Source organism: Protopterus annectens, chromosome 4.part0 (assembly GCF_019279795.1).
Source record: "Protopterus annectens isolate FY-2018-M chromosome 4.part0, PAN1.0, whole genome shotgun sequence".
NCBI lineage: Eukaryota > Metazoa > Chordata > Ceratodontiformes > Protopteridae > Protopterus > Protopterus annectens.
The window spans coordinates 156,926,551-156,940,165 of NC_056733.1; the positions used below are offsets into that span (position 1 = coordinate 156,926,551).

At 43.6% G+C, this 13,615-nt stretch overlaps 1 protein-coding gene across 2 annotated transcripts in view; it reads right to left on the minus strand.

Annotated features, from left to right (window-relative positions):
* ELAC2 (elaC ribonuclease Z 2) overlaps positions 1-13,615 on the minus strand; it is a 2,146,582-nt gene that overhangs the window by 1,157,346 nt on the left and 975,621 nt on the right. The window lies entirely within an intron of this gene.

A 13,615-nucleotide genomic window follows, 5' to 3' on the forward strand; every position in this document is an offset into this window, starting at 1 on the left:
GCCTATCATTCCACAACATTGACTATGTCCAAGTTACCATAGTTTCCTGTTCCTTCCCTTGCTGTCCAACTCCAACTTAACACTTGCACTGATTTCCTAGGGAAGGCTCCAACATGTCTTTATATGGCAACTGATCAGATGCTTCCTACTCCACTGTTATCTCTATTTTGGGTATCAATTGCTCCATCCTGCTACAGTGTTATCAGAGTTAAATGTTCTACATTAAATCCTTAACTTCACAGGTAATTTATAATCTTAGTTTCTATTTCTTTAACATCTCCATTACTAATCCTCTTTTCTACTTTTCCTCTTTCTTATTTTTTCTACTGTAAAATTTTCCATGTCCAGATGCCTTTGTCTGTATTTCTTTTCAAGTATGATTGGTGCTGCTCTTTTTGTATTGATTAGTTTTGCTTTCTCCTTTGCATAAATATTGCACCATATTAAATCTATTTCTCTTTCCCATGTCCCTATTTCTCTTCAGATATCTCCTGCTCCTCCTGTTTCTCCTTACTTGAGGACTCGTTCCATCATGCTGCAATGTAACCTGTGTTAGAGTTTCTGCACTAAATTCTTCACTTCGTAGGTATTCCATAACTTCAGCTTCTATTTCTATTTTTTTTAACTTCTACTTTACAAATCTTCTGTTCTACATTGCCTGTTTGTGATCTTGTTTTTTTGTATGTGATTTTTTTCCATACCTGGATGCCTTTGCCTGTATTTCTCTTTGGGGCCTTTTTTTGTATTGATTAATTTGGCTTTTTTCATTTGCATAAATATTGCACCATGTCAGATCTCTTTTTCTTTCCCATGTCCATATTTCTTTTTTATACCTTTCACAAATCTCTAGATTTTGTTCTTTACATTTTCGCACTTTCGTAGTTGCTTCTTTTTCCAAATGGCCCAAGATTTTTTAGTCTATATAATGTTCACAAATCTGTTGCATCAATGAACACAAATTCTTATTTGAATCTTCTGACAGTTTTTCTTGTGCAAGTATTTTTTTTCCTCTAATTTCTCTCAATCTTTTTGTGTATCTTCTGCCTGGAAATTCTGGGCTTCTAGCATAATAGTAACAATACACAATTTCTTTCTTATTCCCAATAGTCCACTCTATTGTCTTTATGGTTTTTTTCTGGCCTATCAATTTTTGTGGACTACTACTTCCTTCTACAACAGGGTCCTCCCCCTGGGCCTGGTCTGGCCCCATCGTAGGGATGCTTCCATGTCTTGAGGACAGTGGTTCCATTCCTATCTGAACGACAAACAACAAGCCGTACTTTGGCAGGGCAAACTATCCACTCGGTTACCTCTCACTCTTGGAGTTCCTCAGGGCTCCATTTTAGGTCCTTTACTCTTTTCTATCTTTATCAATAACCTACCCACTGCCATCCCAGATGCATCCTGCATCCAGTATGCAGATGACTCCACCATGATCTGCTCAGCCTCCTCCCCAACAGCCCTGCAAACCCTAACCCAGAGTACGTTCAACACAGTTGAAAAGTGGCTCGCTAATTACCGTCTTCTGCTGAATCCCAATAAGACCAAACTGTTGCTCTTTACCCCCACTTGCAGGTCCCCTCCACTTTCCTTTACTATAACATCAAACAATGGCACCTCTATTTCTCCAGATATTCAAACCAAGCTCTTAGGGTTAATAATAGACAATAATCTCAAATTCGATCTACACATCAATAAAACTATCAAAACCATTAACAAAAAGCTTGGCTCACTATATAGAAATAAACCTTTTCTAACCCCTACAGCTAGAATCGCTATCACCCGCTCTCATCTCCTCTCTACCCTTCTATATGCTTCCCCTATACTCTGTAACCTAAACAAATCAGAACTTACCAAACTCTCTCACTGCTACCACCATATTGCCAGGTTCACCACTGGATCAGCATACAGGACACATCACTGCCACAACCTCAAACTCCTAGGGTGGCAAGAAATGCCAAGCTTAATACAGTTCAACCAGCTAATAGTAGCACATAATATTCTCAACCAACCCAAAAATACCCCCGCCCTTAAAACTATCAAAACCATACAGTAACTCCAGACCATTACGCTCATCCAACAAGCTGTTAGTTCAAACACTGAAAGCTAATAACTCAGCTGGTGATTCCCTATTTGCCAACTCCATTGGGAAAACTTGGAACTTACTTCCAGCAGACATTACCCTGGAACCCTCTCTATGCCTCTTTAAAAATGGCCTCAAACATTATTATAAAATGCACTGGCTCTGTCCATGTTCCAACCCTGATTAATTCCCATAACAACTCCTAACTCAACAGCAATGTACTAGCTTCTTGCTCACAAATGCTTGTAATGGCAATCTTGTTCTGTACATTTCTTTGTAATATAGTTTTGCTGTAATCCACCTGTTAATTAACTTTTACAATCTATGACATGCTGTTAAATTCTGGATCCCTCGAGGGACACACCTTGCTTCTTGTAAAATCTGCTTGTTATTTAACTGTTGCTTGGGATGTCTATTTTTATCTGCTCAATTGGAGCTTTTTTCCCGTTACGTTGTAAAACCCTTAATATGTATGCATGTTTTTGTCTGTATGTTTGGAGCTTTTCTCCCTGGGCCTCCGCTGAAAATGGATATGCATCCAGTTGGACTATCCCGGTCAAAAATTTAAAATAAAATAAATAAAAAAATTAATTTTTTTCCATTCCTGCACCAGTGCACCTACCAGGACTGGGCACTTTTTCATCCTGGGTCTTGTGCATCCAGCTATCTTTTTTATGTGCTACGTAAAATGCAGTCTATATTATCAGTGTCATCCTGGTGAGCTTTTGTGAAAAATGTGGTCCATCTCGTGGAGGTACTCACCAAAACTTCAAGATGAATTCTATTCCAGCAGTTTAACTCTCCCTTGTTGCTGATTTATTATCTCTCCATTTGGATCCTGCAATGTACCTTTACTACTGTCTTATTATACCCGTCAATGGCACACTTATATCCTACATCAGTTTCTGCCACACCTGGACATGGAAGGCCTTGTGTATTTCACACTTCACATGGATATGCCTACCATGTGTATGCAGGGCCTGCACAAGCATCTCTCTAGTCTACTGCAGTGGCCTTTTCGAGCCATTGCTATTCACTCTGCAGTATGACAAGATTACGTACACTGGTGGGTTACACGTGTTAAGGGTCTATTCATAACTGTCCATGGCAATCGAGAACTGCCTCAGTAGTGTCTCCTGTCCTCATTCACTGTCCACAGCCTTGAGTACTACCAGGTTTTCATCATTCCAACATTATACCATAGTGCAGGAGCAATGGCCATGTTACAAGTGCTTGCTTTCCACCAGAACTGTGCTGAAAACACAGGCTGTAACCCATGTAATGGAGTCCTCCATTCTCCCTTACCATGTCTTGCACTCCATGTGCATACAGTTGCAAACCATACACAACAGAACACTATTTAGGCCTGATGTTATTTGTTCCCTGTCAGGCTCACCCCCCAAATCAGGACTTCAACATGCTCTAGCATGTACTCTGTTCCCTATTAGGACAACTCAAGTCCAGTAAAACTACAATGTGTCCTACCCTGCATCCTCTTTCACTGTTAGCGTAATCCCCACAGCAGGAATGAAATCTGTCCTGCCCTGTCCTGTACTTTGTTCCCTGTTCGTGTGATCCCACAGAATGTCAGTCTTGTGTCATGCCTTATGCTGAGTTACTCCGTGTACTCTTCAGTAACTGTTCTTGTTGACTCTCTACACCCTTTTGTACTCAATGACGTCTATTAACAGTAGCAACATCTGTTGTCAGTTTGCTTGTATGGAAGCACTCTGTTATCCATCATATTCTAATTCCTAAGCTGCTCTTTGTAATTCTGTCTCTAGCAATATGTTGACTGCAGTTTTACTGCACTAAAATGGACCTCATACTGCAGTGCATATGCTAATGAGGTGATTCAGCATGGTTTGTCTCTAAATTGCAGCGATAACATGATGTGCTATCAGTCACAGTGTTATGCTTGTGTCTGCTCATTCCCAAGTTGGGAGATCATGGGCACTGCCACAGTGAGTGAGTGCACAGACACCGAAAACTCCATTTCACCTGCTGGCCATGCTGGTACATCTTTGCATCACCATACTACCAGATAATTTGTACAATACAGTGTCCAGTCTGTGCATCACTGCCCACTGGGCTATCATTTTCTTCCTCATTCTGACTTGAAGAATAGAGATGGGCTTTATCAGGTGCTGACAGAACCACCTGATGCAACCAGGAAACAAAGCTCTTCCTTTTTCTGTTGCATAGTAACCACAAGGACTGCCTGCTGGGCTTTATGTTGGTTCCTCTATAAAACAGATGCTTGGCACCAGCTTGCCAGGGCATTCAGTTATGCCACTGGCATCATCCACTTGGACGAGAAGTGAAGACACAGGAAAAATTACCTGCAGAGGTGTCACTAGGACATACTCCTTAAGGGAAGACAGAGATCAGTGAGAGAGGGCCAAATTATTTTTGTAAGCATTCTGTATGTGATTTGGCATAGTACATTCAACTTATCACAAGTAGTTGTAATGGCCTTCTGTTGTCATAGACATGCTACACTGATTACATTTTGCATTATGTTTTACAGTAGCTAATGAGACTGAAGCCATCTAGCTGGCCTGTCTAAGGACACTTGACAAGTACTACAGGCAGTGATAAGTATAGTTTATTGCTGTATGTTTTGTATTGTACTATTTTAAATAAAGTGTCAAAATGTTGTAGTAATCGGTCATATTTGTCTCTCCATTACACACACACACACACACACACACACACACACACACACACACACACACACACACACACACACACACACACACACAGTCATCTTTGGTGCAGATTCACATGTGGCAGTGGCCAACAAAAGTCTGCACAGGACCACTTCTCAGCAGGGTGATGAAAGTCACCCTCTGGAAGGTGCCCTAGAGGATTGACCAGCAGCCTCACAGGAAGAGGAGATTAAAGGTTCCTCCTCTAACAGTGGTCTGTAGGAGTTCCCCTGGGTCTTCCAGTAGCAGGTGCAGCAGCAGCCAAGGACAGAGATGGACATATAATTAAGTGCCCGGACTAGTACCCTGGAGTATCACCCCAAGTATCTAAGTTGTACAGCCAGCCTGCACCAGCCATTGGGCTACCACAGATGGCGCCAACCCATGAAGTCAGTCATGGACGTGATTGGCATATGTGTGGGTTCTCCCTCTTTGTTAGTCAGGCATTCCCTCATACCCCTCCCCATCACCAATTAAGTTCCGCTTCCTCTGTGTGTCACCCCTCATCCACTGTTTGCAGTACAAACCTCACCATCAGCCATTCACTACGTCCTCCCCTTATGTATCCATTTGTCCTCAGAGTCTTTGTATGTGTTCTACATTTGTCTGCCCTGCTTCTTTATCTATACCCTCCTTCCTCCTTGCACTTGATCTTTGCTACATTCCCCTTAACCTTCTTACACAAAAATGAAAAATGACCACTTGTCCTGGAAAAAAATGTATGCCCTTCTCCTCCCCACTCATCTCCTTTCATGGCATCCTTCTGTGCTCTTCTCTGTTTGCTCTTCCCATTTCTGCCTTTATGATCTTCTTTTTTCCTTCCCACTTTATATGATAACATGGCATGGCTCTTTGCCATGGTAGCCTTGTATGGGTCGCTGCCAGTGTTGCACCTAAGGAGCACTTCACTGTGCATGTGAATATACATAGGGTTGGAAATGCTGCCTGCCCAGTGCTTTCCTTTAGGTTCCATGACTACAAAAAGCATGGCTTGCCAGCAGTGTGTTACTAGCAAGTTTGGAATGCCACTGTCATGGCTGAAATGTTTTACTGTGTATCCCTGTTCCTGGCATGATGGCACTATGTTGGCACGTCTGCATCCTTAATCCATGCAGGGTTGCACCATGCCACACAGTCTTTACTACTTAGCAATGAATGATGGTGTTATGCATTTTTTAAAACCTCTCCTGACAAAAACAGTTTACATTATAAAGGGTACATTCATTTCATTGCCCTGTATATTCTGCTCCTCTAAAAGACTTTCTCAAATGTCAGGCCGAGAAAGAGACAGAGAGAGGAGTGTACCATCTGAACTGTTTCCAGCTATGAATGAGTAAGTGTGTGTGTTCGCATATGTATTAGAGAGAAAGGGAGATAACATCTTTGAGAGACTGTCTTTGTGTTTGTGCTGCCTAACACAGCAGCAGCTGCAATTATGACCAGCCCAGAGATGGACTGTAGCAAGAGGGAAATTTGTCCAACACTGCTCTCTGCCTTCTGTATAGTCCTACTGGGACTTCCTGTCAGTGGCTCCAGTATGCTGAGAAGATGCATATAATTTGCAGGGCATGGTAAAATAATGGTACGTGTGGACTACAGAACTAAAACAAGCATACCAAACTTGCTAGTTATACAGCTCTGTCATCAAAGTCAAGAAAGTATATTCAGGTGTCTATAAACAAGGAAGGGACAGCAGACTGCCAGCTGTGAAGGAAAGAATCTAGACAACAGAACTGGGTATTCTTCAGCAGCATACAACTTTTACTGTATTTTATACCTTCAGAGGTTAGCACATAACAGTATCACCTTCTGTTTTTTTTTGTTTTTTGCTTTTGCCTAGAGAAAGACAGAACCCAAAAAGTACAGTTGTGTACCTGCCGTAAATGTAGATGTTCGAGTGTATTCACTGTTGCAGTCATTACTCTTGGGTTATCCTGCTGGCAAGCTACCCGCAGTCGGCCAGAATTCCAAAGTCTAGGTCCGGCATCGGTTGCTGTCGCCTCTTCCCTGACGTCAGTGTGCCAGGGGTATAAAAGATGCAGCCGATGCCATTTTCTTCAGTTTTTCTTGCCCCAGATGTCAGGTGCCCCCAAATTGGTAGGCTGAAAAATATACCAATAAGTATGCATGCACAAAAATAAACATTTCCTTCATCTACAAGCAAATACACCACATAAGGCTGTATAGGATAGAGAAGTACAGATAAGTCCCAGCAAAGAAAAGGGGGATGGTGGGTGGGTAACCTGGACTGCAACAGTGAATACACTCAAACATCTACATTTATGGTAGGTACCCAACTGTACTATGTTCATCGTGTTTCACTGTTGCAGTCATTACTCTTGGATTGAATCCCAAAGCTGAGGATGGGTGGCTGGGCTAAATAGGTTTAGGAGAGGCTATGAGGCCCTGCAGAACTGCAGTGGCAAAGCCTGCCCTGGATTTAGAGTAGAGAGGTAAGTGGTAGTGCATTGTAAAAGTGTGCACTGAATTCCAAGTTGCAGCCTCTAAGATGTCTTTGGTTGGTACTCCTCTGAGGAAGGCTGCTGAAGTGGCTGCTGCTCTGGTAGAATGAGGCCTAATGCCCTTAGGCTCTGCTTTGCCATGTTGAGAATAGCAGAAATGGATGCAATGGCGTATCCATTTAGAAATAGTCTGTTTTGAGATAGCCTTTCCTTGTGATCCTGCAGAATATGACACTAAAAGTTGCTCAATCTTTCTGAAAGCTTTAGTTCTGTCCAAGTAGAAGCGTAAAGTACAGTTCTGTACCTACCATAAATGTAGATGTGCGAGTGTCCACCCTGCTGCAGTCATCACACTAGGGTTATCCTGCCGTCAGGCGGTCCCCGCAGTCGGCCTGAGTTCCAAAGTCTTGGTCCGGCGTCGGTTGCTGTCACTTCTTCCCTGACGTCAGTGCGCCAGGGGTATATAAGAGGCATGCAATGCCATTTTCTTCAGTTTTTCTTGACCCAGATGTCAGGTGCTCCCAATAGGTAGGCAATATATATATATTGCTATATAAAAATGTACATATAAAAATAAAACAATACCTTCAGGAACAAGCAAATACACCACAGAGGTTGTATAGGATAGAATGGTATAGATAAGTCCAGCTAGTTCAGAGGGGATGGAGGGAGGGTAACCTGGACTGCAGCAGGGTGAACACTCGAACATCTACATTTATGGTAGGTACAAAACTATACTATGTTCATCGTGTTACCCTGCTGCAGTTATCACACTTGTGTTGAATCCTAAAGCTAAGGATGGGTGGTGGAGTTAAACAGGGTTAGAAGAAGCTAGCAGGCCCTGCAAAACTGCAGTGGCAAAACCAGCTCTAGTCTTAGAATATAGAGGTAAGTAATAGTGTTTGGTGAAGGTGTGCACTGAACTCCAAGTTGCAACTTCCAGAATATCCTTGGTTGGCACCCCCCTGAGAAAGGCTGCTGATGTAGCTGTAGCCCTGGTGGAGTGGGACCTAATGTTAGCAGGTACCGCTTTCCAATGATGCGTGTAGCAGAAACGTATGCAATGTCCTATCCATTTTGAAATGGTCTGTTTTGAGATAGCTTTTCCTTGTGATCCTGTAGCACAGGCTACAAAGAGCTGGTCAGATTTTCTGAAAGCCTTAGTTTTATCCAAGTAGTAACGTAATTGCCTGTGAATGTCCAAAGAGTGCAGGAGTCTTTCTCCTTTGTTCTGGGGATTTGGGAAAAAGGTGGGCAAATGAATGGTTTGGTTTAGGGCCACACTGGATACCACCTTTGGCATAAAGGAAGGGTTAGTTCGTAGAGAGACTCTGTCTTGATGAAAAATGAGGAAAGGCTCCACTGCCATTAGTGCCTGTAGCTCTGAGACTCTTCTAGCTGAAGTTATTGCTAGTAGCAGGGCAGTTTTCCATGAAAGAAACTTTAAATCAGCTGAGCAAGCTGGTTCAAAGGGCGGCAGTGTAAGCTTTTCCAGAACAAAGTTGAGGTCCCAAGTAGGTGTTGGTGCTCCCCTGGGCGGTCTTATGTTCTTAGCCCCTCTGAGGTACTGTCTTAGGTGTGGATGTGAAAATAAAGGAGGATCCGTGTTGTAATGAGCTGAAATTGCTGAGGCGTGGATCTTAATAGATGAAAAGAAAAGTCCTTTGTGCAACATCTCAGTTAAATATTGTAGAATCTGAGGAATGTTGGGATCAAGGGGATTTTGGCCTTTAGCCTGGTTCCAGGCGCAAAATCTTTTCCATTTGTCTGAATAGGTTTTCCTGGTGCTGGGCCTCCTGGCCTCCAGAATGACATCCATAACAGGTTTGGATAGAGGTGTTGGCTGGTTGTTTAGGTAATTTGCCATGCAGCCAGGTTTAAAGTCTTGAGCTGGCTGTGTAGAATCTGATTGTCTCGCTGGGTGAGCAGGTGAGGAATCTGTGGTAAAATCCATGGTGGGCCGTGGGCCATGTTCCTTAGAATTGGATACCAGTGCTGGCGTGGCCAGTCTGGTGCAATCAGTATCATTTGTGGCCTCTCTAATCTGACTTTCAGCAGTACCTTTGCTAGAAGAGGCAGTGGAGGAAAGGCATACACTGTTAATGTTTTCCAACTGAATGAGAGGGCGTCCACTTTCCAAGCTTGTGGGTGGAATGTCCTTGTGCAAAATTTTTGAAGTTGGTAGTTTTGGGGGTTGGCAAACAGATCTATGTCTGGGCGTCCCCATTTTTGAGTTATCATTGCAAATACTTGTGGATCTAGTTTCCACTCGTGGGGATCAATGATGTTTCTGCTTAGGTCGTCTGCCAATGTGTTTTTCTTTCCTGGCAGGAATTGTGCTTGTAGTTGAACTTGGTAAGACAGTGCTGTGTTCCACAAGGTCATTGCTTGACTGCATAGAGGGTAGGAATGTGTGCCCCCTTGCTTATGTACCACATTACTGTGGTACTGTCCGCCTTTATTATTAGTTGTCCTGGGTGTAAGAGGTCCTTGAAAGCTGTTAGGGCATTCTGTACTGCTAGCATTTCTTTTTGATTGATATGCAGATGCCTTTGATCTGTAGTCCATTTGCCGTGAATGCACTGTCCTGCCATGTGTGCTCCCCAGGCATAGTCCGATGCATCTGTTGTCATAGTTTGCCTGGCTGTGGGTAAGGTGAAAGGCTGACCCTTGTTGAGGTAACATGCCTGTGCCCACCATAGAAACTCCTGTTGAAGGCAGGGAATGAGTGGTATCATTGTTTCCAAGCTGTGGCTGTGCTGAGTCCATACGCTTTTCAGGTACCATTGTAATTTCCTCATATGCAGTTTTGCAAATGGTATTAGTAGTATGCAAGATGCCATGAATCCCAAGGCCTGCAGAATTTTTCATGCAGGGAGTTGGGTCTTTGTTGCCATTATTTTGAAGTATTGAGTCAGCTGTTGTTGCTTGTCTGGCGTGAGATAAGCCTTCTGGGCCGTTGTATTCAAGCTGGCACCCAGGAATATTATGTTTTGTGAGGGCACTAGTTTTGATTTCTTTTCGTTTACTGTGTACCCTAGGCAACTTAGAAGGTGTTTGACAAATGCCAGATGCTTTAAAAGAATGTCCTTGCTTTCTGCTTGATTAAGGCAGTCGTCCAGGTATGGGTATATTTGAATTCCTCTTTGTCTACAGTATGCAATTACTGGTGCTAGGCATTTTGTGAAGACCCTGGGCGCAGTAGAGAAGCCAAAGGGCAGTGCAGAGAATTGATAATGGGTTGAACCTGCAATGAAGCGGAGGTATCTTCTGCAATTTTGTCTGATAGGGACATGCAAGTATGCCTCCTTGAGGTCCAACGTTACTAGCCAAGCATTCTTGCCCAGCATGGGAAGAAGCTGCTGTAGTGTTAGCATCTTGAATTTTGGTACTTGCAGATAAGTGTTCAGAATTGAAAGATCCAGAATGGGTCTCCATGCTTTGCCCTTTCTTGGGACTAGAGAGAGTCTTGAGTAAAATTCCTTGTCCTTGCTCCTGTGTAGGTACCTGTTGAATGGCTCTCATGTCCATGAGAGCTGTAATTTGTTTTTGTGCCTCTGCCCATTGATTTGGTGGCAGGTTTGGCATTCCTTTTATCCTTGGGAATGTACGAAAGTGGAATATGTATCCTTGTGAGACAATGTTTAGGACCCATTTGTCTTTTGTGATGATGTGCCAGTTGTCTGCAAAAAGTGCTAATTTTCCTCCCAAGGGAGCTGCCAAGAGAGATTTGCTTGGTAGTTTGAGGGTTGAGTCATTGTGTTTGTCTTCTGCTAGCTTGGGGCCTGTCTTCTCCTCCTTTCTGGGTAGCAGTACCCCATTGGCGAGGTTTGTAAGGGCCTTGTGACTGACCTCTGCCCCTTGGGCGTCTGTATTTGCCCCTCTGCGATCTGTCAGAAGCTGGAAAGGACCAGTTTTTTGTTGGCCAATTTCTGCTGAAACGAGGGGGTTGTACCTGTAAAGAATCCTTGACCGTCTGCATAGACTTTGCCTTATCCTCCATTTTCTTTAAAACCTCTTCTGCTTTGACACCAAATAATACATCCTGCTGTAAAGGTGCATCCAATAATTTTGCTTTAACATGATCAGGTAGGGTTTGTTCTTTTAACCAAGCATGTCTACGTATGACAGACCTAGTAACAGCTACTCTACAGGAAGCTTCCAATGAATCAACTCCACATTGTAAAGTATGTTTGCCCACATGTTCAGCTGCATGCAACAGATCCTGCATTTCCTTGAATTCAGACTGTTCAGAATGTGTGCTCGTTTTTTGTTTTAATTGAGACATTAGGAATTGCTGATATTTCAGCACGTGAAACTGACAATTTAATGCTCTCATAGCCAGAGTAGCTGAGGTGTATATCTTCTTTCCCCATCTATCTAGGGCTCTGGAATCCCTTTCAGAGGGCACAGAATTTTTAGCCATAGAAGCTTTAGCCCCTTTGGGACCCTGGGAAATTGTTTCTGGGTCAGCCACAGGGCTTTTATAAAGGAATTTGTGAAAGTCAGGTACTCTGTAGTATCTGTCTGGTTTGGCTGGAGCAGGAGGTAGAGAGTCTGGATTTAGACTAGACTCCAAGTAAACATCATCCACAATGTCTAAAACTGGAGGGATAGCAAGTGGTCTGTGCTGGGGTAGTAAAAGGAACTCTTGGAGCCTTTTCTTAGAATCAGAGTAGTCCTGGCCTTCCCAGTGGAAATGTTCCCTCATGGTATGTAAAGTTTCCCCAAAGGAGTAGTCTTCAGGGGGAGATGCTGAGGGAATAGAGTCTTCGGCATCAGAGTCTTCATAAGGGGGAAAAGCATAATCCTGTTCCTCAGAAGAACCTGAGGAAATAGAAACCTGGTCAGAGGAAGCATAATCCTCCTCTTGTCTTGGTCTTTTATCTGGAGGGGGATGGGAATCCCTGATTAGGGTAATCAAATCTTCAGCCATCTTAAGCATCTGTTTCTTAGGCATGGGGCCTTGAACTAGAGACGGATGTATAGTCTTTTTTGGTTTTAATGGAGTTTTAAGCTTAGCATAAGATTTAATGGTGAGTGTAGTCGGTCTGAAGACACCTTCTGCAACTGAAGGTGTTTCTACTGCACCGGGATCTCCTTCTGCTCCGGTGTCAGTAGGGCCTAATGAAGATGGCTGCAACGGCCTAGTACACTCCCGCTTGAGAATCCGAAGCTGTCTGGGGTTCCAATTCTGCGGTCATCAGGGGCTGCGTAGGTGCCTCACTGAAAACCGGAGAACCGGCGACAGGCCCAGCAGAGGCCTTGGAGTCTGGCTTGTTCCTAGGCTGCCTGTCCTTATCCTTGCATTTTTTTATGTATGCCTGTCGTCGGCTGCTCCGACGGCATGATATAATTAAATTTCCTACCAAAGTAACGTCGTGCAAAGTCAAAACGGCGTTTGATAGTTCGTTTATTAAACCTAGCACAAAACCGACAATGTGTGACATCGTGGTCTGGGCCTAGGCAAGGAATACAATAAGAATGGAAGTCCTTATGAGGTATTTTCTTCCTCAAGAAATGCAATTGTTAACTTTTTCTGACATCGGACTGAGGCAAGAAAAGGTTCCCAAACGGGGTACTTAGCTTTATTGAAGACTTCGGACTGAAATTCGATTTGAAAATCTCAGGTGTCGGCCGACCGGCACTTGCAAACTGCTTCTGCTTCGGGCACCGCGCGGCAAGAAAGACTGAAGAAAATGGCGTCGGATGCCTCTTATATACCCCTGGTGCACTGACGTCAGGGAAGAAGCGACAGCAACCGACGCCAGACCAAGACTTTTGAACTCAGGCCGACTGTGGGACCGCCTGATGGCATGATAACCCTAGTGTGATGACTGCAGCAGGGTAACACGATGAACATCTGCCTGTATGTCCAAAGAATGCAGAATTTTCTCACCCTTGTTCTGTGGGTTTGGATAAAGGTAGGCAAGTGAATGGTTTGGTTGAGGGCCACACTGGACACCACCTTAGGCATAAATGTTGGGTTTGTCCTCAGAGAAACTCTGTCTGGATGAAAAATGATAAAAGGTTCCACAGCCATGAGTGCTTGTAACTCCGAGACTCGCCTTGCAGATGTTATTGCTAGGAGCAGAGCTGTTTTCCAGGATAAGAATTTTATATCCGCTGTTGAGGCTGGGTCAAAAGGAGGCAGTGTGAGTTTTTCCAAGACATAATTGAAGTCCCATGCCGGAATTGGTGCTCTCCTTGGAGGCCTGATGTTTTTGGCCCCTGTGAGATATTGCCTTATTAAAGGATGAGAAAAGATAGGTGGTTCCATATTGTAATGGGCTGAAATGGCAGAGGCATGAATCTTAATTGATGAAAAAGAAAGGCCTTTGTCCAGCATCTCAGTTAGG